Raw genomic sequence first — 20,843 nt, 5'->3', positions numbered from 1 at the left:
AACATTTATGTTGAAGTTAGGATCTTTTCTAGATACCTTAAAGTCTTCTTCTTCTTTTTAAACAGCATTCAGTAGCTTATTGGGAGTCTCCAAAATACCTTGAGAAATTGGTCATACAGAACAAGAATTCCCAATTTGACAACATTTAGTAGAGGATAGTCTGGTCCCATTGGGTCATGCCTTACAGAAAATCATAGAGTGATGCCCATTTTGAGACATGACACCTCTGTCAACATATAAGACAAAAGATACTATCACACAGATTTATTAACTGGTAAGGTTAGGTTAGGGCATCTAAGGGCACTCATCTGAAGCACAGTATGGCATGTGTGGGGTTTGTTAGCTGAGTTGTGCTTTTTTCATTAACAAGGACAAATTATTGCACAAAGCCAAAAAGGTTTTAAAAATAGCTTTGAATACAAAAGAATAAAATATAATATTTGCTTGGGATGTTATGGTAAGTAATCCATAAACTCAAGCCCAGGAATAAAGGAAGAACCATAGCATCTCTGAATATAAGCCCGCAATCAGTTTTATTACCATAATCTCCCAAGAAACTCAAGCTAGCATAACTGGCTGCAAACAGATTCTTGTGAGCACAAGTTCATAATCATAAATGATATAACATGTTTCAAACAGGTTGGAGCAATGCTTACTATACATTTATTATAAGCTCAAGCTCCTAAAAGATGAGAAGTGGGAATTATGGGTTAGACTGGCAGTTGAATACTTGAGTCCATATTATGATATTTATTGGGTTGCTTCTGAACCCTGTAGCTTCAGATTTAACTCATTATATAACTGATATTTAACTGATTAAATATATTTAACTGCTTACGTAAATAGTTGTTGCTATTTTGACTAAAATCAGGTTTGTTATTTATGAAGGTTTTATTGAATATTATTGTCATTGAATTTGACTGAACAATAAGTTCCAGTGCTTACTGACCCTTCAGAATAAAAGAGCTCATGAGTTAAGCATCATATTGAGATACATACTCTTACCAATTTGAGTCAAGTAATGAGGATAAAGAATTTACTAAAAACAGAAAACATATGAGAGAGAAGTTTTGTGCTCTGCTGCTACCTCTAACTAGAAGATTCCTCTTAGTTGGGTCCTGTGTTCCCTCCCATTTCAAAGTAAGAAGTTTTATTATGTAAAATGTTAAATTTTTTTTCAACGTTGATACCTCATCAAAAATATTTAGGAAGCTTTTGATAAAATTAGGGATACTTAGTTGTCATCTTGGAGAAGGCAATGGCAACCTACTCCAGTACTCTCGCCTGGAAAATTCCATGGGCGGAGGAGTCTGGTAGGCTGAAGTCCATGGGGTCGCGAAGAGCCGGACACGACTGAAGCGACTTAACAGCAGCAGCAGCAGCAGTTGCCATCTAGACCAATGGGAACAGACTATGAAAGAATTAATCCATTTATGTACATATTGTTTGACTTCTCATTTTCTTTTGTTTCCTTTCTTTTTTTTAATTCTACAGTGACTCTGATACATAATCAACATTTAGAACCCCTCTTGTATGTATTCTCTAAGTTAAAAATGGATTAGTATAAATAGGGCATTAGTATCCTTAATGAATTTCCTATCCATGTGGTACGTCTCGAGAGAATAAAGACTAAATCTAGAAAGAATCTGAAGCAACTACCCAGGCAAAAATGGTGACACACAGTAAGAATGAAATCTTAAGTAGGAAAAAGGGAAAACTTAAGGTAGCTTCAGACATCTTAAATGCCCAAGATTGGTTCTGACTTCAAAGACTGGGATTCTAGTGTTGCAGGGCATTTCAGAGTTTTGAAATTAAGAATCTCTAAGGTCCGTTCTTCAAGTCCAGATACTTAATCAAGATCATCAATTTATGCAAGACAGGAAAGTCAGTGCGAAGTGTACAACCCTGGAGAGCTGGAAAGCCCTAAAAAAAAATAGGACAGGTTCTCATCAGATGACTCGTTAACCAGGCTTAACATCCCTGGAGGGTAGATAGCAAGTCTCCATTAATTTTCCCACATTGAAACTACTGTAGTTGGGAAACTATACATGTGGAGGTGAGGAGGAGAAAATGTTAGACTTAGATGTTAAATTAGTTCTAAAATGCCGGAAGGAGGACCTTAATTAGAAGTTTGGGTTTTAGCCCTAGAGCAAGAAATTTTCTAAACTCTATTATTTAACACAACAACGATATATGTCTTTCCAACCTGTAACATAAAATCTAGTTGAATATTTCTCAATTATCTCCCCTCATCTCCAGTCCTCACTTGCTTGTCCTAGTTCAGATCTTTCCTTATTTCCAATCTGAATTAGTGCTCCAGTGCCGGGGTCCAGCCCTGGTGGATCCAGGGAAATTCGAAGGAGAGATGGCATCGGCGAATACACTGGCTTTAGGGAAGGGAAAGTCGCTCAGTATTAGATATTAATTAGAGATATAAAGAGTAATAGAATGAGGATAGCTCAGCAGGAAAATTCAGTGGAGAAAAGAGGCTGAGTAGCTTGGTTTACGCAGGAAACCAATAAAACTTCAAGACAAGAAGCTTGCACCACTTATGTAGGCTGCAGGTGTCCTTCCGTTCTCCCGAAGGAGAGGAGACACTGAGGCCTCCCGGGTCGGATCTTAGAAGCCCAGGCATAATTAGTAAGCTTGGCGGGCTCCGCGCTCCAGATGGAGACTCAGCCACAGTTTGAGAGAGAGAGACATGGGGAGACCAGTATTTTGAGGAACTGATCACAATTCTTTATTTTCCAGGGTCTGTTTTTATACACTGAGATGTTATACAAAAGTCACGCGGGGCCAGCAGTCCTGACTTTTATTAAAGTCAGGTGCTTCATACAGATGTATACAGAGGTCTTAGGGGTGTTACATCATCTTCTGGCTAGGGGGCCTGCTGACAATTTATGACCTTCTCCTTGTGACAGCGGTCAGTCAACACTTATTTCTCCAGGGGTGATTATTCTTAAAACAGACGCCACCCAAATAAAGTTACATTCCTATAGGGTGAGGGTGTAGTGGGTTTTAATTAAGGAAAGAATTTACTTAGCCTAAGGTCTAAAGTGATTAATATCAAAGGTTAATACTTATTTCTTCTATATATTCATTAATGTGTGTAAAGGCAGGGGATGTGGAGACTTAGCAGCAAACATTGGCTCAACAAATGAAAAACCCTTCACCAATACAGTTTCTAATCAGCCCACTATACTTATACTAATGGTTTTCTAACTTCTCTAAGGAACCTGTTTTTAGAACGTTTAAAGCATCTCATGCCTCTCATGGTTGGGAGGCTGTGAGCAATCACATGTGGCTGGACAAGCCTGTCAGGTAGGCTAGAGAACCTTCAGAGGAGTTTGTAAGTTTGGAACACTCCTGTCATGCCCAGGAATTATTATTAACTGGAGCTCTAAGTTAACTCCTTCTCTGAAAGAGGTGGTGGGGGACAGCCCCCCATAAAGTCAGAGGTGTAGGTGAGAGCACAAAGTAGTAAAGTAGGCAGGATCTGGTTTTGGGGGTAGATGTTTGAGAATTTCCAGGGGGACTCCTGAGGCTCCATCCTGCCTTTGCGTATGTCGAGCCTCCTTCTTAATGACCTTTGCCACGGGTGGAGGTCCTCACGCCGGCTCCCGGCACTCCAGCTTCCTCATTGGGTTGCTCTGTCCACTCTCTCCATCATGAAGCCAGTTCACCTTCCATATTCATTAAAGTGTTTTTTTTTTTTTTTCTTTTAATGAAATATGAGATCTGACTTGAAACTTTGAGTTGTTGCCTGTTACTGACAGGACAAATATTCTCTGCCATGTGTGGCTGGTCCTTTACCATCTGCTTACTTCTCAAGACTCTTTTCCTGTGCCTTCCACAAGTCCTCAATTCCAATCAAGCCTATCCACTTGACTATTTCCTCTTAGTGATCCATGATGACATGGCAAATGAAGACTGAAAAAGATATCCCCCCCCCAAAAAAAATTAGAATGAGAAAATCAAGGTTTCTGGGGACTAAGAATAAGGATGCCAGATATAATTGTGTCAGCCTCTTCCCTGTGTCACAGAAGATGACCCTACTCAGTCATCTACATGAAGAGAGAGCATTGTTGAGTTTTCCAAGTCCAGTAGGGATGAGCCTAGCTGCATTCCAGGACAGATTCCCAACTTCTTTTCTGAAGAGAAAACTCTTCAAAACTCGTGCTTCATTAGCAGTGGATCAATAGGAAAGGCAGGATTTTGAGTTACTGAAGAAAAGATGAATCTCTACTGATACTGACTTATAAAAGAACACAATATAATTCTGCTCTTTGCAGGAGGAGGCACTGGCTGTCAGTTAGGCTGTCGCATTACAAAGTGATAATCTCTAGATGCAGAGACACAGGGCTGTGAAGTGAATAGGTATGGGAAAATAGTCAATGATAAAAGTTTAAGTTAATGCCTACCTCATTTTATGTGTGCTAGTATTCTTTTCCTTGTGGTCTTACTGGCAAAATAGGAATTGATGGCTATGTCAACTATCTTTTTATCTTCTTGTTGTATTGTTTATGATGTTTGTATATAATGCCTGTGAATAGTTCTTACTAAATCAAAACTCAGAAGTGGGGACAGAATTATAGCTTACTGGTCTCCCAAATTCAGTCATTTGAGGAAAATATGCAAAGTATATAAAAATCTGCACGTAAACTTTTTACATATTTTGTTTTTAATTAGAAAGAGAAAGCTCCCTTCTGATTGTCATCTTTCCTTTCAGCCTGTCCATGGAAAAAATACAGTGGTTTGGAGACTCTATTATGTATTTTTATTCGGTATTTTTATATGAAAGTAACAAACTTGCACTCATTTTGCATATTATTTTCTAAATGTGTGGATCTGGTTACACCCCAACCTTTACTGTAACCACCTTTCAGATGTCCCATCAAATTCACTTATGTTTCGAATTAAAATTTCAAAAATTTTAATTTTAATAAAGATGAAATCTAAATCCGTATACTTTCTAAAGCACAATGCTTGACAGCTGCAATTCTTTTGGTCCATATCACATGGTATGTGGGATTTTAGTTCCCTAACTAGGGATTGAACCCATGCCCCCTGCAGTACAAGCACAGAGTCTTAACCACTAGACCACCAGGGAAGTCCCAAAGCTGCATTCTTTAGATGCTATATTTCTTCCATTATTTGAATACCAAAGTTCAAGGTCTGTGTTGCTTTCCAATGATAATCATTTATATATGTGCAGTACTCTTGCATATATCCCCAATTTTTATCCTCAAAAGAATGTTTGGAAAGTAGGAGAGCAGATGCCAGTCCCTTCTTCCTTTTTTTTTTTTTTTTTCACTTTACAGAAGCACAGACTTAGAATTTGATGAGTTTGAAGATATGCCTAAAGTCACTTTAAAGAGTAAAAGCCAGTGAAAACCAAGTTCTACTAGGCCCAGATGAGGCCTTCAGAGTACCTGGTTATCTTAATTAAGGCTTTTGGTTTTCAAGTACTAATGGTGGTTTTTTAGGTAGTTGACATGACTTAGACCTCCAAAATAAACACACTGGGGACATGTCACAAGGTTTTGATTAGAGAAATTGCAGGATTTTGCATTTTTAAAGAATCATTCTGGCTGCTTTTGTGAGAATAGACTGTAGAGGGTGAAAGATGAAAGTAAGAACACTTGTTGGGTGACCATAGCAATAACCCACATAAGGGATGATGGGAGCTTGAACCAGGAAAATAAACAGTAAAGATAGTGAAATGTGATCTGACTGAATATGTTTTAAAGAAAAATTCAATAGAATTTGCTGATGACAATGGATATAAGATAAAAGAGAGAGGTAAAATATAACTCAGCTTTTCATGTGTGTGATACACAAAGTATATAGTTACATTAAGTAAAATGGGGAATAACAGGTGGAGAAACTTTGGAAAGGAAGATTAGAATTTAAGGCTTAGACATGTTATATTTGGAGAAGGCAATGGCACCCCACTCCAGTACTCTTGCCTGGAAAATCCCATGGATGGAGGAGCCTGGTAGGCTGCAGTCCACGGAGTCGCTAAGAGTCGAACACGACGGAGCGACTTCACTTTAACTTTTCACTTTCATGCATTGGAGAAGAAAATGGCAACCCACTCCAGTGTTCTTGCCTGGAGAATCCCAGGGATGCGGGAGCCTGGTGGGCTGTCATCTATGGGGTTGCACAGAGTTGGACATGACTGAAGTGATTTAGCAGCAGCAGCATGTTATATTAGAAATAAATCAGGATGTTAAATAGACAGTTGTATATGTAAGCCTGGAGTTCAGAGGAGAGGTCCAAGCAGAGATAAAAATTTAGGAGTCATGTCTGTTTTGTTCTCTCTCTGCAGAACTTTCTGTTCACAGAAGGGACTATGCACCTTATTCCACTTAAGAGGCAGCATAGACAGGTAAAGTTATTTGGTCTCAATTCTAATTTATTGAAGAGAAAACCTCATTTGCCTAGTGTTCCTCAGGAGTCTATACTTTGACCAATTAGCTATGGTCAGTGAATGGACTGGTGAGGCAGACACATGGTCTAGCCCAGTAACAGGTACAAAGTCGGTCTTGAACAAGAGTCAAATATACCACCCTGTAGGTGACCACAATACACAACCAAGAGCTTTTAAAAGGTGAGAGAGCTTAATATATTTATGAGTTATAAGAAATCTGTTGCAACTAACTTGGACAGGGTAGAGAGAAATATATATTAAAGGACTGTAAAAGAGTACAGAGATGTATAACTCTCAATTAAAATAAATTTAAAAAATGCAAGAAAAATTGCAGGGAAAACAACCCAATCAACTATCACTAACATCAGCCCAAGCAAAATAGTATCCTGATAGCAGACACTTTGTTATATTCTAATTTGATAGCCAAATTCATATTCAGATTTTATCTGGTGATAATATCGAGACTCAAAATTTAGCTATCAAATTTGAATATAGCAGCTAATAGTGAGTCTCAATATTATTGTCAGATCACTGAATTCTCATTAAATTTTACTAAAAATCAACTTCTGAAATACTTCTTAAACTAAATTATAAAATATCTTTATCTTATATCATACACATTTATTTTATTTATAATTTATGGAAAAGATACATTTAATAAGTACAAAAAATAAAATTATAAGTGACTAGGTATGCAGAATTAATGATTAAAATTCCTTACTTCCTTCTGTTAAAGGGCTGAATATCCATTCCATGTTAATGATGACCAAGGCTGATATTACCATCGACTTTCAGTTCAGTTTAGTTCAGTCGCTCAGTCGTGTCCGACTCTTTGCGACCCCATGAATTGCAGCACGCCAGGCCTCCCTGTCCATTGACATTACCCAACAACTATTTTATATGTCAAACCATCAGAGAGATGGTAACATAATTGATTAATAGAATTTTCTTAGAACAAAAATGACAGTGTATTGTTAATATTGTCTGCCTCTTTTCAAGAGTAAAAAAAAAAAAAAGATTTCACTATAACATCTCTTCTTAGAGTGTGGCCTCGACAACACACTTGTGTTAAAAGTGCATATTTGTTTGTCACACCCAGATCTCTGAGGTAATACCTAGTGTGCAATCTGTATTTTTAATAAGCTCTCCAAGGTGACTCTTATGTGTAGTACTTTAAAAGCCATTTGCTGAAAGTCAATATAACAATTTGTTTACAGATTCAGTACAAGCAAAAAAAAAAAAAAAAAAAAAAAAAAAAAAGCCAAGCCAAATGGAGAATGAGATGACAAGTTGTGTTTCACAACTTTAAATGTTAGTGAAGAAAGGACACATGTTATGATAAAAGTGGGCAAAAAGCCAAGATCATTAAAATTCTGATTGGGTCCCTGCCTGATTTCTCAATGACCTAGTCTTATTTTAAGCAATTCATAAATCAAGAATAAATATTTAGTGAGAATGTGCAGCATGCTCTAGGTGTAGTGTAATTTCTTCTAGTCCCTGGACATATGGACATATGTTATATTTGCATGATTGATTATGTATGATATCTCAGTATTTATTCACCCCATTGGCAGAATGAAACTGCTACTATAACCAAATTGTTCTCAACAGCCTGCTTATAAAGAAAAGGAAAAAAAAAACCCACTAACTAAATGAGTAAGATTTACATATTAGGCAAATCTAGCGGGACCATGTTGAATGTGGCTAAGATTTTAAATCACTTTGGAGATGAACACAGCCTGGACTTGATAACATTTCTCTGACTATTTTTTTCCTTAATCACATTGAGTAAACCATGTATTTGAATCTATACTGATTAAAATATATTTGTTTTACAGACCACTTGATGTTTAAAAACACACAATTTGGAATCCAATGATATAGGTTTAAACTTGACTGAGATCGAATATGTTATGTTTAAAATGTGAAAAATTATGAGTTTCTTTAGGAACTTCTGGGACAATGAGAGAATGTGATATTGTATCAAATGGTGAAGCATCATGTGAAGAACGATACAAATATTACTGGAAAGAATCAACTGTTCATTTCAGGTAGACTCATGATAAGGCTGAAGTTTAAAACTTGTCACTTGCAGTAAGGTTTGATAGCATGCCCTGTGAAAACTGTGGGAAGTCAGAAATGGGCAAGGCTTTTGGCTCAATGCTTAGGAATTTTCTGAGGAAAGCATAGGGCTTAGATCCAATTAGGGCAGAAAATACTCAGCAAACAACAGGCAATGTGATGCTAGAGATATCTTGTGGAGTTTCACCATCCTTTGCTGCAATATATCCATGATCATTCTTTATAGGGATTTTATCCACCATTTGTCATTCTTGATGTATTCTCTTGGTTTCTTCATATTTATTATCACTACCAGGTACTATGCTGAGCAATTTACTTGCAATAGCTTTTTTAACCTTTATAGCACAAATCTGAAAGACACACTAAAGTGGCACCACTTCCATTTGTAAAGAAAGTGAACTCCAGTAAGAAATAATTTGTCCAAAAGACTGTTCTATACATCTGTGTCTCTTTTGCCAGTCCAGGTTCGATGCAGGATACAGGATGCTTGGGGCTGGTGCACCGGGATGACTGAGAGGAATGGTGTGGGGAGGGAGGTGGGAGGGGGGTTCAGGATTGGGAACACGTGTACACCCGTGGCAGATTCATGTTGATGTATGGCAAAACCAATACAATATTGTAAAGTAATTAGCCTCTAATTAAAATAAATGAATTAAAAAAAAAAAAAGAAATAATTTGTCCACCATTACACAGGAAGGAAATGGTGAAGCTAGAATTAAAAACAAAGCCACCTTTACTCCAGAACACATGTTGTGAAATAACTCATTATACTTCCTTCTAGGGTTTTGAATTATTTTGAATTACATATTAAAAGGTGTGTTAATTATGGTTTTTGTTAACATTTTCATAAATTTCATGTATTTCAAAGATTTTTTTCATTGAAGTATTTTTAGCAATTTAAACTGGATTCCTTGCATATTAAATTCTAAGCTTTAGAACTGGTTCTCAGAAATAATTTATCTCTGTAATAATAAATAAATGGGTGATACATCTTCAATATTAATTTTTTTCAAAGGTATACATCTACATCTGCTTCTAGAGTTAAAGACTCCAAAGAGTAGTTTTCCCTCTGAGCTTTATTCCTGTCTCCAAAATAGCCACAGAGAAAAGATAAAGTTGTGAGAAGTTTGCTCCTCAAGTCAAAGGAAACTAGTGATCCAAGATGATGAAAGAGCCAGGTATAGAGAAATATGGAAAGAATTGGCTGAGGCCTGTCTGTCATACCTGGATAGAGTCCAAGGATAGATAGGGCAGAGGGAGTGCTATCCTCTTAGAAATAAGCCTCAGTCTTAGCCACTCCCTCACTGCCGGTCAGTATGATGGTCAAATATGGTGCAGTGAGTGGGAAAAATGTAATCATCGAAACAAATCACAGATTATGTTCTAAATATTCTTTTAATAATATGACTGTTGACTTTAGTCCTGGTCCTGTCATTATCTACTGAATCATCTTAAGATGCTTAAATAGTCTCTACCTAAGTTTCCTCCTGAGTAAAATAGAGGTTCATCAGTTCAGTTCGGTTCAGTCACTCAGTCGTGTCTGACTCTTTGCGACCCCATGAATCACAGCACGCCAGGCCTCCCTGTCCATCACCAACTCCTGGAGTTCACTCAAACTCATGTTCATCGAGTCGGTGATGCTATCCAGCCATCTCATCCTCTGTCGTCCCGTTTTCCTCCTGCCCCCAATCCCTTCCAGCATCAGAGTCTTTTCCAATGAGTCAACTCTTCGCATGATGTGGCCAAAGTACTGGAGTTTCAGCTTTAGCATCATTCCTTCCAAAGAAATCCCAGGGCTGATCGCCTTCAGAAAGGACTGGTTGGATCTCTTGCAGTCCAAGGGACTCTCAAGAATCTTCTCCAACACCACAGTTCAAAAGCATCAATTCTTCGGCACTCAGCTTTCTTCACAGTCCAACTCTCACATCCATACATGACCACTGGAAAAACCATAGTCTTGACTAGACAGGCCTTTCTTGGCAAAGTAATGTCTCTGCTTTTGAATATGCTATCTAGGTTGGTTATAACTTTCCTTCCAAGGAGTAAACGTCTTTTAATTTCATGGCTGCAGTCACCATCTGCAGTGATTTTGGAGCCCAAAAAAATAAAGTCTGACACTGCTTCCACTGTTTCCCCATTTATTTCCCATGAAGTGATGGGACCGGATGCCATGACCTTAGTTTTTTGAGTGTTGAGCTTTAAGCCAACCTTTTCACTCTCTTCTTTCACCTTCATCAAGAGGCTTTTTAGTTCCTCTTCACTTTCTGCCATAAGGGTGGTGTCATCTGCATATCTGAGGTTATTGATATTTCTCCCAGCAATCTAGATTCCAGCTTGTGCTTCTTCCAGCCCAGCGTTTCTCATGATGTACTCTGCATATAAGTTAAATAAGCAGGGTGACAATATACAGCCTTGACGTACTCCTTTTCCTATTTGGAACCAGTCTGTTATTCCATGTCCAGTTCTGTTGCTTCCTCACCTGCATACAGGTTTCTCAAGAGGAAGGTCAGGTGGTCTGGTATTCCCATCTCTTTCAGAATTTTCCACAGTTTATTGTGATCCACACAGTCAAAGGCTTTGGCATAGTCAATAAAGCAGAAATAGATGTTTTTTCTGGAACTCTCTTGCTTTTTCCATGATCCAGCGGGTGTTGACTATTTGATCTCTGGTTCCTCTGCCTTTTCTAAAACCAGCTTGAACATCTGGAAGTTCACGTTTCACATATTGCTGAAGCCTGGCTTGGAGAATTTTGAGCATTATTTTACCAGCATGTGAGATGAGTGCAATTGTGTGGTAGTTTGAGCATTCTTTGGCATTGCCTTTCTTTGGGATTGGAATGAAAACTGACCTTTTCCAGTCCTGTGGCCACTGCTGAGTTTTCTAAATTTGCTGGCATATTGAATGCACCACTTTCACAGCACCATCTTGCAGGATTTGAAATAGCTCAACTGGAATTCCATCACCTCCACTAGCTTTGTTCGTAATGATGCTTTCTAAGGCCTGTTTGACTTCACATTCCAGGATGTCTGGCTCTAGGTGAGTGATCACACCATCGTGATTATCTGGGACGTGAAGATCTTTTTTGTACAATTCTTCTGTGTATTCTTGCCACCTCTTCTTAATATCTTCTGCTTCTGTTAGGTCCCTACCATTTCTGTTCTTTATTGAGCCCATCTTTGCATGAAATGTTCCCTTGGTATCTCTAATTTTCTTGAAGATATCTCTAGTCTTTCCCATTCTGTTGTTTTCCTCTATTTCTTTGCATTGATTGCTGAGGAAGGCTTTCTTATCTCTTCTTGCTAGTCTTTGGAACTCTGCATTCAGATGCTTATATCTTTCCTTTTCTCCTTTGCTTTTCACTTCTCTTCCTTTCACAGCTATTTGTAAGGCCTCCCCAGACAGCCATTTTGCTTTTTTGCATTTCTTTTCCACGGGGATGGTCTTGATCCCTGTCTTCTGTACAATGTCACGAACCTCAGTCCATAGTTCATCAGGCATTCTATCTATCAGATTTAGTCTCTTAAATCTATTTCTCACTTCCACTGTATAATCATAAGGGATTTGATTTATCTCATACCTGAATGGTCTAGTGGTTTTTCCCTACTTTCTTCAATTTAAGTCTGAATTTGGCAATAAGGAGCTCATGATCTGAGCCACAGTCAGCTCCCGGTCTTGTTTTTGCTGACTGCATAGAACTTCTCTATCTTTGGCTGCAAAGAACATAATCAATCTGATTTCGGTGTTGACCATCTGCTGATGTCCATGTGTAGAGTGTGGTCCACTGACAGAATGTGGTCCATTGGAGAAGAGAATGGCAAGCCACTTCCGTATTCTTGCCTTGAGAACCCCATGAACAGTATGAAAAGGCAAAATGATAGGATACTGAAAGAGGAACTCCCCAGGTCAGTAGGTGCCCAATATGCTACTGGAGATCAGGGGAGAAATAACTCCAGAAAGAATCTATTTGCCATGAAGTGATGGGATCAGATGCCATGGTTTTAGTTTTTTTGAATGCTGAGTTTTAAGCCAACTAGCTATTGCTTTTGTAACCTATTTTTGTCTTTGCTAGTTCAGGCCACACTGCATGGAAAGATGAGTCTGGCACAATGCTTGGCACAGATAGTGCTCAGCAAATGCTGTTAAATTAAATAGTATATTTAAATTTCACTAGTGAAATTACTTTACTGTTTATAAAAATACTAAATGATCTATATTATTAGAAATCTATTAGGTTAGAAAGAATTTATATATAATCTTATCCTTATTGGATACTGCTAGAAATGTTTTATGAAAGTCAAACCTAAAACTGAGTATTTTCATAAAAATATCACAACTGATAGTCTTCAAGACACATGAATCTCTAGATTTCCAGTAAAAGTGCTTTGATGAGAGGAGAGATTTGGTTCTGGATAATCTCTTCTAAAAGAATCCTGAGCTACTTTCCTGGCAAATCATCACTAACAGAAATGGCTAGTTAGGACATGATTTTTTTGTCAGTAGTAGGACTGTCTTTCAAAAGCAGGTCTTGAAGATTTTTAGCCACCAAATTAAGGTCAAGAAAGTTTTGTGCTTAATTGTATTCTTTCTCTTTCTCCCTTTTTAATAAATTGTATCCTCTTACTTTACTGTATTAGAGGAATATAAAATAAAATCTCTAAGAACTAAGCATATGAGCACGTTAGGCCTTATATCCACTCCAATTTTCCAGAAATTTAGTCCAAAGAGATACATTTGGAGGGGTCCCTACCGTATACTCCAAACTTGAGATACACGCCTAGCACTTCCCTTTGTTATATATATATCCTTCCCCTCTACCTGAAAGAAATGACTTGAGTTTACTTGAATCCACAAGTTTATCTCTAAGTGATAAGGGAACAGTGCAAGGCTTACATATGCTCAGTTCAGGCTCTACAAAATTTTTCCCGTTGGTTGCTAGTAGAGTTGCTGCTGTTAGTATCTGTAGCTGTTTTACAAGTCTTTCTTATACTCACTCTTCTTCCAGAAAGGAATATTTTATGAAAGAAGCCCACCTGGCAGCCCTGGACAAAGAAAGTAGAAGAAAAAGTGATAGTATTCCAGGTTTATTAGAAATAAACTAGTAAGAAAAGAGGTGCAGAGGGGAGGAGTCAAGATGGCAGAATAAGAGAACATGGAGTTAGTTTCTCCTTATAAGGACATCAAGAATACATCTGCAAATGAATGTGAGAATACATCGCACAGAGCGGATGCTGACCATTTGTGAAAGATTTCAGACATCTAAAAGGACAAGCAGAATTCCCTCTCAATTGGGTAGGATGAAAGAAAAAAAGAAAAGAGGAAACAAACAAGTGACCAGGAACCATGGTGGTAAACTGAGGGCGAGAAGAGGATCTTGCACTTAGAAAACCCCCCTTGCAGTGGGGAAATCAGCGGGGACAGAAAATAACCTTTGGGGGATCAAAGGAGAGCTCAGTGGACAGTCTGTGGAAGACAGGACAAAATAAAACTGTGTACATGTGAAAATGTACCTTAGATTGGGACTCAAACCCAAGAGGCCAGGACTCAAACCTGGCCAAAACCCTGCCTGGGACTTGAACCCAGGTGGCTGGGACGTGAACCTGGCCCAAACCTATGGTCTTCCACCCGTGAACACAGACCTGGTTTCAGGACCTAATGAAACTCAGGTTCTCAATGTTTCATTGCAGAAAGAATTCAGTGAGAGACAAATGGATAAGTAAGAAGTGGCTTATTCAGAGAGAAACACTTCACAGACAGAATGTGGGCCATTGCAGAGGGTGAGTGCGGCCTCAATATGTGGCACAGTTAGCTTATGGAGAGGGTAATTTCATAGGCTCCATAGCAAAGGCAAAGGACAAAAGGATATACCCATCTGAATGCAGAGTTCCAAAGAATAGCAAGGAGAGATAGGAAAGCCCTTTTAAGTAAACAATGCAAAGAAACAGAGGAAAACAATAGAATGGGAAAGACTAGAGATCGCTTCAAGAAAATTAGAGATACCAATGAAACATTTCATGCAAAGTTAAGCAAATGACAGAAATGGTATTGACCTAACACAAGTAGAAGATATTAAGAAGAGGTGGCAAGAATGCACAGAAGAACTATACAAAAATGATCTTCATGACCCAGATAACCACAATGGTGTAATCATTCTCCTAGAGCCAGACATCCTGGAGTGTTAGGTCAAGTGGGCCTTAGGAAGCATTAGTATAAACAAAGCTAGTAGAGATGATGGAATTCCAGCTGAGCTATTTCAAATCCTAAAAGATGATGCTGTGAAAGAGCCACACTCAATATGCCAGCAAATTTGGAAAACTCAGCAGTGGCCACGGGATGGAAAAGGTCAGTTTTCATTCCAGTCCCAAAGAAGGGCAATGCCAAAGAATATTCAAACTATCACACAATTGCTCTCACTTCACGTGTTAGCAAAATAATGCCCCCAATCCTTCAAGCTAGGCTTCAACTTCCAGACGTACAAGCTGAATTAGAAAAGGCAGAGGAACCAGATATCAAATTGCCAATGTCCATTGGGTCATAGAAAAACCTAGAAAATTCCATAAAAACACATATTTCTGCTTCATTGACTACACCAAAACCTTTGACTGTGTAGATCACAACAAACTGTGGAAAATTCTTAAAGAGATGGGAATATCAAACCACCTTTCCTGCTTCCTGAGAAGCCTATATGCAGGTCAAGAAGCAACAGTTACAACCAAACATGGAACAATGGACTGATTCCAAACTGGGAAAGGAGTACATAAAGGCTGTATATTGTCACCCTGCTTACTTAACTTATATGCAGAGTACATACATCATGAAAAATGCCAGGCTGAATGAAGCACAAGCTGGAATCAAGATTTCTGGGAGAAATATCAATAACCTCAAATATGCAGATGACACCACCCTAATGGCAGAAAGAGAGGAGGAATTAAAGATCCTTCTGATGAAAGTGAAAGAGGAGAGTGAAAAAGCTGACTTCAAAGTCAACATTCAGAAGACTAAGATCATGGCATCCGGTCTCATCACTTCATGGCAAATAGATGGGGAAACAATGAGACATTATTTTCTTGGGCTCCAAAATCACTGCAGATGGTGACTGCAGCCATGAAATTGAAAGACACTTGCTCCTTGGAAGAAAGGAAATGACAAACCTAGACAAGTATCAAAAAGCAGATACATTACTTTGCTGACAAAGGTCCGTATAGTCAAAGTTACGGTTTTTCCAGTAGTCATGTACGGATATGAGAGTTGGACAATAAAATTGCTGAGGACCAAAGAAATGATGCCTTTGAACTGTGGTACTGTAGAAGCCTCTTGGACAGCAAGATCAAACCAGTCAGTCCTAAAGAAATCAACCCTGATTATTCATTGGAAGGACTGATGCTAAAATTCCAATATTTTGGCCACCTGTTGCAAAGAGCTGACTCATTGGAAAAGACCCTGATCCTGGGAAATTTTGAAGACAGGAAGATAAGGGGACGACAGATGGTTGAATGACATAATTTACTCAATGGACATGAGTTTGAGCAAACTTTTGGAGATGGTGAAGGATAGGGAAGCCTGGTATGTTGCATTTCATGGGGTTGCAGTCAGACATGACTAAGTAACTGAACAAATTTCATAGGCTAATGAGTGGGAGGATTATTTCAACTGTTTTTTGTGGGAGGGAGATTTCCAGGAATTGGGCCACTGCCACTTTTCGGTCTTTTATGGTCAGCCTTGGAACTGTCATGGTGCCTCTGGGTGTGCCATTTAGCTTGCTGATGTGCTACAATGAGCATATACTGAGGATTAAGGTCTAGCTGAAGTCAACTTGTCTGACATCTTGGACCCATTTGATCCTAATCATTTTATGTTGTGTCCTTGGGCTGTGTCATTCTTTCCAAAGTTGTGCCTCATCCCCTTTCCTCCTGTTTCATATGGTCTGTGCTGCAGCCTTGTGACTCCCAGCCTGAGCTGTGTGTCTCCTATCACAGAAACGGGTTGGGTGCTGGAAAGTGGACCCAGGGAGGAGACAGCTGTTGGCTTTGAAAAGACAGCCTGAAGGAAGAGGAACTAAGAGCTTCACAACTGTGAAAGTTTTGGAAAAAGCCCAGGATACCACAGGGGCAAGGAATCATTGTTGAGTGGCATGCAAGGGGTGGGGCTGCCATGGCAACTGCCTTCCTTGCCCATGAGCTTGGTCTCTGTGAGCACTAGGAGGGGACCCTTCTAAACAGGCTCACTCACACTTCAAGTCATGGTCTCCTCCATCTGTGTAAGCTCCAGGGTCCTGAGCACCACCCTTCACAAAGCCTCCAGAGTCTGTCCTGGACCCTCCTGCCTGAGACAGGAATCTGCCAATGCTGAAGGGGGATGAGTGCTAAAGCATGGGGTTAAGAGAACAGATTCAGGGACAGGATTGCTGTTGACCATGTGGATACAACACAAGGGTAAAGACTGAATGGCTCCTTGGCTGGGAATGCCCCTAGAGGAAGTGCGGTCTGCCTGGGAAATGAGGTGTCATTCTTGACTGGTGTGCAAGGGGTGGGGTAACCATAGCCCTCACATGCCAGCCCCTGCTTCTGTGGTCACTGGGAGGGACTGCCACCAGAGCAAGTACACCCTGCTCTATTGCAACTGCCTTCTGGTCTCTGCCTCAGCGGGCACTTGGCACACACCTTAGTTGTGGCCATCATACCTGCCCCACCCAACCCCAATCTGAGTAAGTGCCCCAGTCAGCTGCTGCTTTTGCTCCCTCTTGCCTGATTAGGGGACAGATGCCTGAGGGTCACACACAGGCAGAGGTGGAGAAAAGCCAAAGATGAGCCCCAGGAGTGGTGCCACTAAGGAAAAGAATGGAAATCTGGCCTTGCTGCTACATGAGCTATGAATTAAATCCTCACAATAAGCTTGGTAAAACCTGCATCTGGACTATGGGAATAGACAACAAGTGTTCGGAGACCAGTCTAACTTTGGCAGCAGTGATATTGGGGGCAAGTATATGCAAGAGTTGGGCCAGGTCAGAGTCTGTGCTGGCCCTATACTGCCCACAACAGATCCAGGGACCTAGCTAGTGATAACAAGAGGGCCTCCTGGAGAGGTAGGTGTTGGCTGCAGCTCACTGTGAGAGCAAAGACACTAACAGAAGAGGCCACTGGAAACTATTCTTATTAGTGCTATTCTTTTTTTTATTTTGTTTAATTTTGTTCAGTTTTTGTTGATTTAAAAAATTTTTACTTATTTAAAATTTTTTTCTTTTACTTTCTTTTTGTTGTTTTGGGTTTTTTTTGGTGTTTTTATTCGTTTTTTTTTTTGTTTTTGGATCATTTTTATGTTTTTGCTTTATATTTTCTTTGCATCTTTCAAGTTTCCTTTCTATTTTGGAGAAACAGAAAGGGTCTGAGAAAATATTAGAAGAAATTATTGTAAAAAATTTCCCTAACATGGGAAAGGAAATAGTCACCCAAGTCCAGGAAGCCCAGAAAGACTCATACAGAATAACTCCAAAATAAACATGCCAACACATATTAATCAAGCTAAAATTAAATGTGACAGAAAATATTAAAAGCAGCATAGGGAAAGGAACAAATAACACACAAGGGAATTCCCATTAGGTTATCAACTGATTTTCAGTGGAAAATTTGCAGGCCAGAAGAGAGTGGCAGAACATATTTAAAATGATGAAAGAGAAAAACCTACAACCAAGATTGCTCTCCCCATCAAGGATCTCATTCAGATTTGACAAAGAAATCAAATGCTTTACAGACAAGCAAAAGTTCAAAGAATTCAGCACCACTAAGTTTTACAACAAACATTAAAGGAACTTCTCTAGGCAAGAAACATAGGTCAAAAGCAATTAAGAAAATGGCAATAGGAACACACATATTGATAATTACTTTTAATGTAAATGTATTAAATGTCCCAACAACAACAACAAAAAAAACAGATTGGCTGAATGGACACAGTAACAAGACTTATATATAAGCTATCTACAAGAGACCCCCTTCAGACCTAAGAACACATACAGACTAAAAGTAAGGGGATAGGAAAAATATTCTTTACAAATGGAAATCAAAAGAATCCTGGTGTAGCAATACTCATATTAGATGAAATAGACTTTAAAATAAAGACTATTACAAGATATAAGGAAGGGTACTATGTAATAATCAAGAGGTCAGTGCAGGAAAAAGATAAAGTAATTGTGAATATTTGTGCAAGCAACTTAAGAGCAGCTTAATAAATAAGGCAAATTCTAACAGCCACAAAAGGGGAATTTGACAGTAGCACAATATGAATTGGAGACTTAACACTTCATTTAAACCAATGGATAAGTCATCCAGGGAGAAAATTAACAAGGAAACACAAGACTTAAACAGGGCTTCCCAGGTGGTTCAGTGGTAAAGAAAGAATTCACCTACCAATGCAGGAGACCCAAGAGATGCAGTTTCGATCCATTGGTTGGGAAGACAGCCTGGAGAAGGAAATGGCAACCCACTTCAATATTCTTGCCTGGAAAATTTCAAGGACAGAGGAACCTGGGTCTCAAAAGAGTCAGACATGACTGGGCACATGATGGATGATGGATGAAGACTTAAATGACACGTTAGACCAGAAAGACTAAATCTATTTTTATAGGACATTCCATCTGAAAGTAATGGAATACATTTTCTTTTCAAGTGCACACGGAATATTTTTCAAGACAGATCATGTCTTGGATCACAAATCAAACTTCAGTAAACTGAAGAAAATTGAAATGATACCAAGCATCTTTTCCAACCACAGTGGTATGGGATTAATAATCAAGTACAAGGAAAAAAAACTTAAAAAACACAAACACATGGAGGCTAAACAACATACTACTAAATAACCAAGAGATCACTGAGGAAATCAAAGAGGAAAAAAAAAAAAAAACCAAATAGAAACAAATGGCAATGAAAATATGATGACTGAAAGCCTGTGGGATAGAGCAAAAGCAGTTCTAAGAGGGAAATTTATGTAAATACCATCCTACCTCAAGATACAAAAAAAATCTGAAATAAACAACCTAACCTTACAACTAAAGCAACTAGAGAAAGAAGAATCCAAACAAACAAAAAACCCCAAAATTAGTAGAAGGAAAGAAATCATAAAGATTATAGCAGAAGTAAATGAAATAGAAACAAATAAAACAATAGCAAAGATCAATGAAACGAAATACTACTCCTTAGAGAAGATAAAATTGATAAAACTTTAACCATATTCATCAAGGAAAAAAGGGAGAGGACCCAAATCAATAGAAGTAGAAATGAAAAAAGTTGAAGTTACAAACGATACTGCAGAAATACAAAACATCATAAAAGACTGCTACAAGCATCTCAGTTCAGTTCAGTTCAGTTGCTCAGTCGTGTCCGACTCTTTGCGACCCCATGAATCGCAGCATGCCAGGCTTCCCTGTCCATCACCATCTCCTAGAGTTCACTCAAACTCACGTCCATGGAGTCAGTGAAGCCATCCAGCCATCTCATCCTCTGTTGTCCCCTTTTCCTCCTGCCCCCAATCCCTCCCAGCATCAGAGTCTTTTTCAATGAGTCAACTCTTCGCATGAGGTGGCCAAAGTACTGGAGTTTCAGCTTTAGCATCATTCCTTGCAAAGAACACCCAGGGCTGATCTCCTTTAGAAGACAAGCATCTATATGCCAATAAAAGGGAAAACCTGGAAGAAATGATTAAATTCTTAGAAAAGTGCAAGCCTCTAAGACTGAACTGGGAAGAAATAAAAATTATGAATAGGCCAAGCAGGATGTCTCTCGTGGTCTAGTGGTTAAGAATCAGCTTTCCAGTGGGTTCAACCCAGGGGATGTGGGTTCAATTCCCTGTTAGGGAACTAAGATCCTATGTTGAGGATCCTTAGTTGAGCCCGTTTACCACAACTTCTGAGCCTGCATGCCTCAATGAGAAATTCTGTGCAGCAACTGCAAAGCTCATGTGTCCTCGAATACAAACCCATGCCCCACAGCTACAGAGCCCAGTCACTCTGGAGCTTACACACCACAACTAGAGAGAAGTCTGTGCACTGCAAAAAAATGGCCTGCATGCCACAGTGAAAAATCCCATGTGCAGCAACAAAGAGCCTGTGTGATGCAACTAAGACCTGACACAGCCAAAAATAAGTAAATAAAAATGAACAAACCAATCACAAGTACTGAAATGGAAACTTTGATTAAAAATATTACAACAAAAATCCAGGACCAGTAACTTAACAAGCAAATTCTATCAAACATTTAGAGAAGAGCTAACATAATTCTTCTCAAACTCTTCCAAAAATTTCATAGGGAGGAACCCACCCAATCTCATTCTAAGAGGACACCAA

General features: G+C 39.0%; 1 non-coding gene across 1 annotated transcript; it reads right to left on the bottom strand.

The window, feature by feature from the left end:
* Positions 1-5,037: 5,037 nt before the first annotated feature.
* TRNAT-UGU (transfer RNA threonine (anticodon UGU)) lies at positions 5,038-5,110 on the bottom strand. Its single transcript has one exon. It is a non-coding gene; the product is annotated as a tRNA-Thr (tRNA).
* Between the last annotated feature and the right edge of the window lie 15,733 nt (positions 5,111-20,843).

The sequence above is a fragment of the Bubalus kerabau genome, chromosome 11 (assembly GCF_029407905.1).
Source record: "Bubalus kerabau isolate K-KA32 ecotype Philippines breed swamp buffalo chromosome 11, PCC_UOA_SB_1v2, whole genome shotgun sequence".
In the NCBI taxonomy this organism is placed as follows: Eukaryota; Metazoa; Chordata; class Mammalia; order Artiodactyla; family Bovidae; genus Bubalus; species Bubalus kerabau.
Note: the sequence above shows the minus strand (reverse complement) of the source record. Positions and strands in the feature narration are given on the sequence as shown.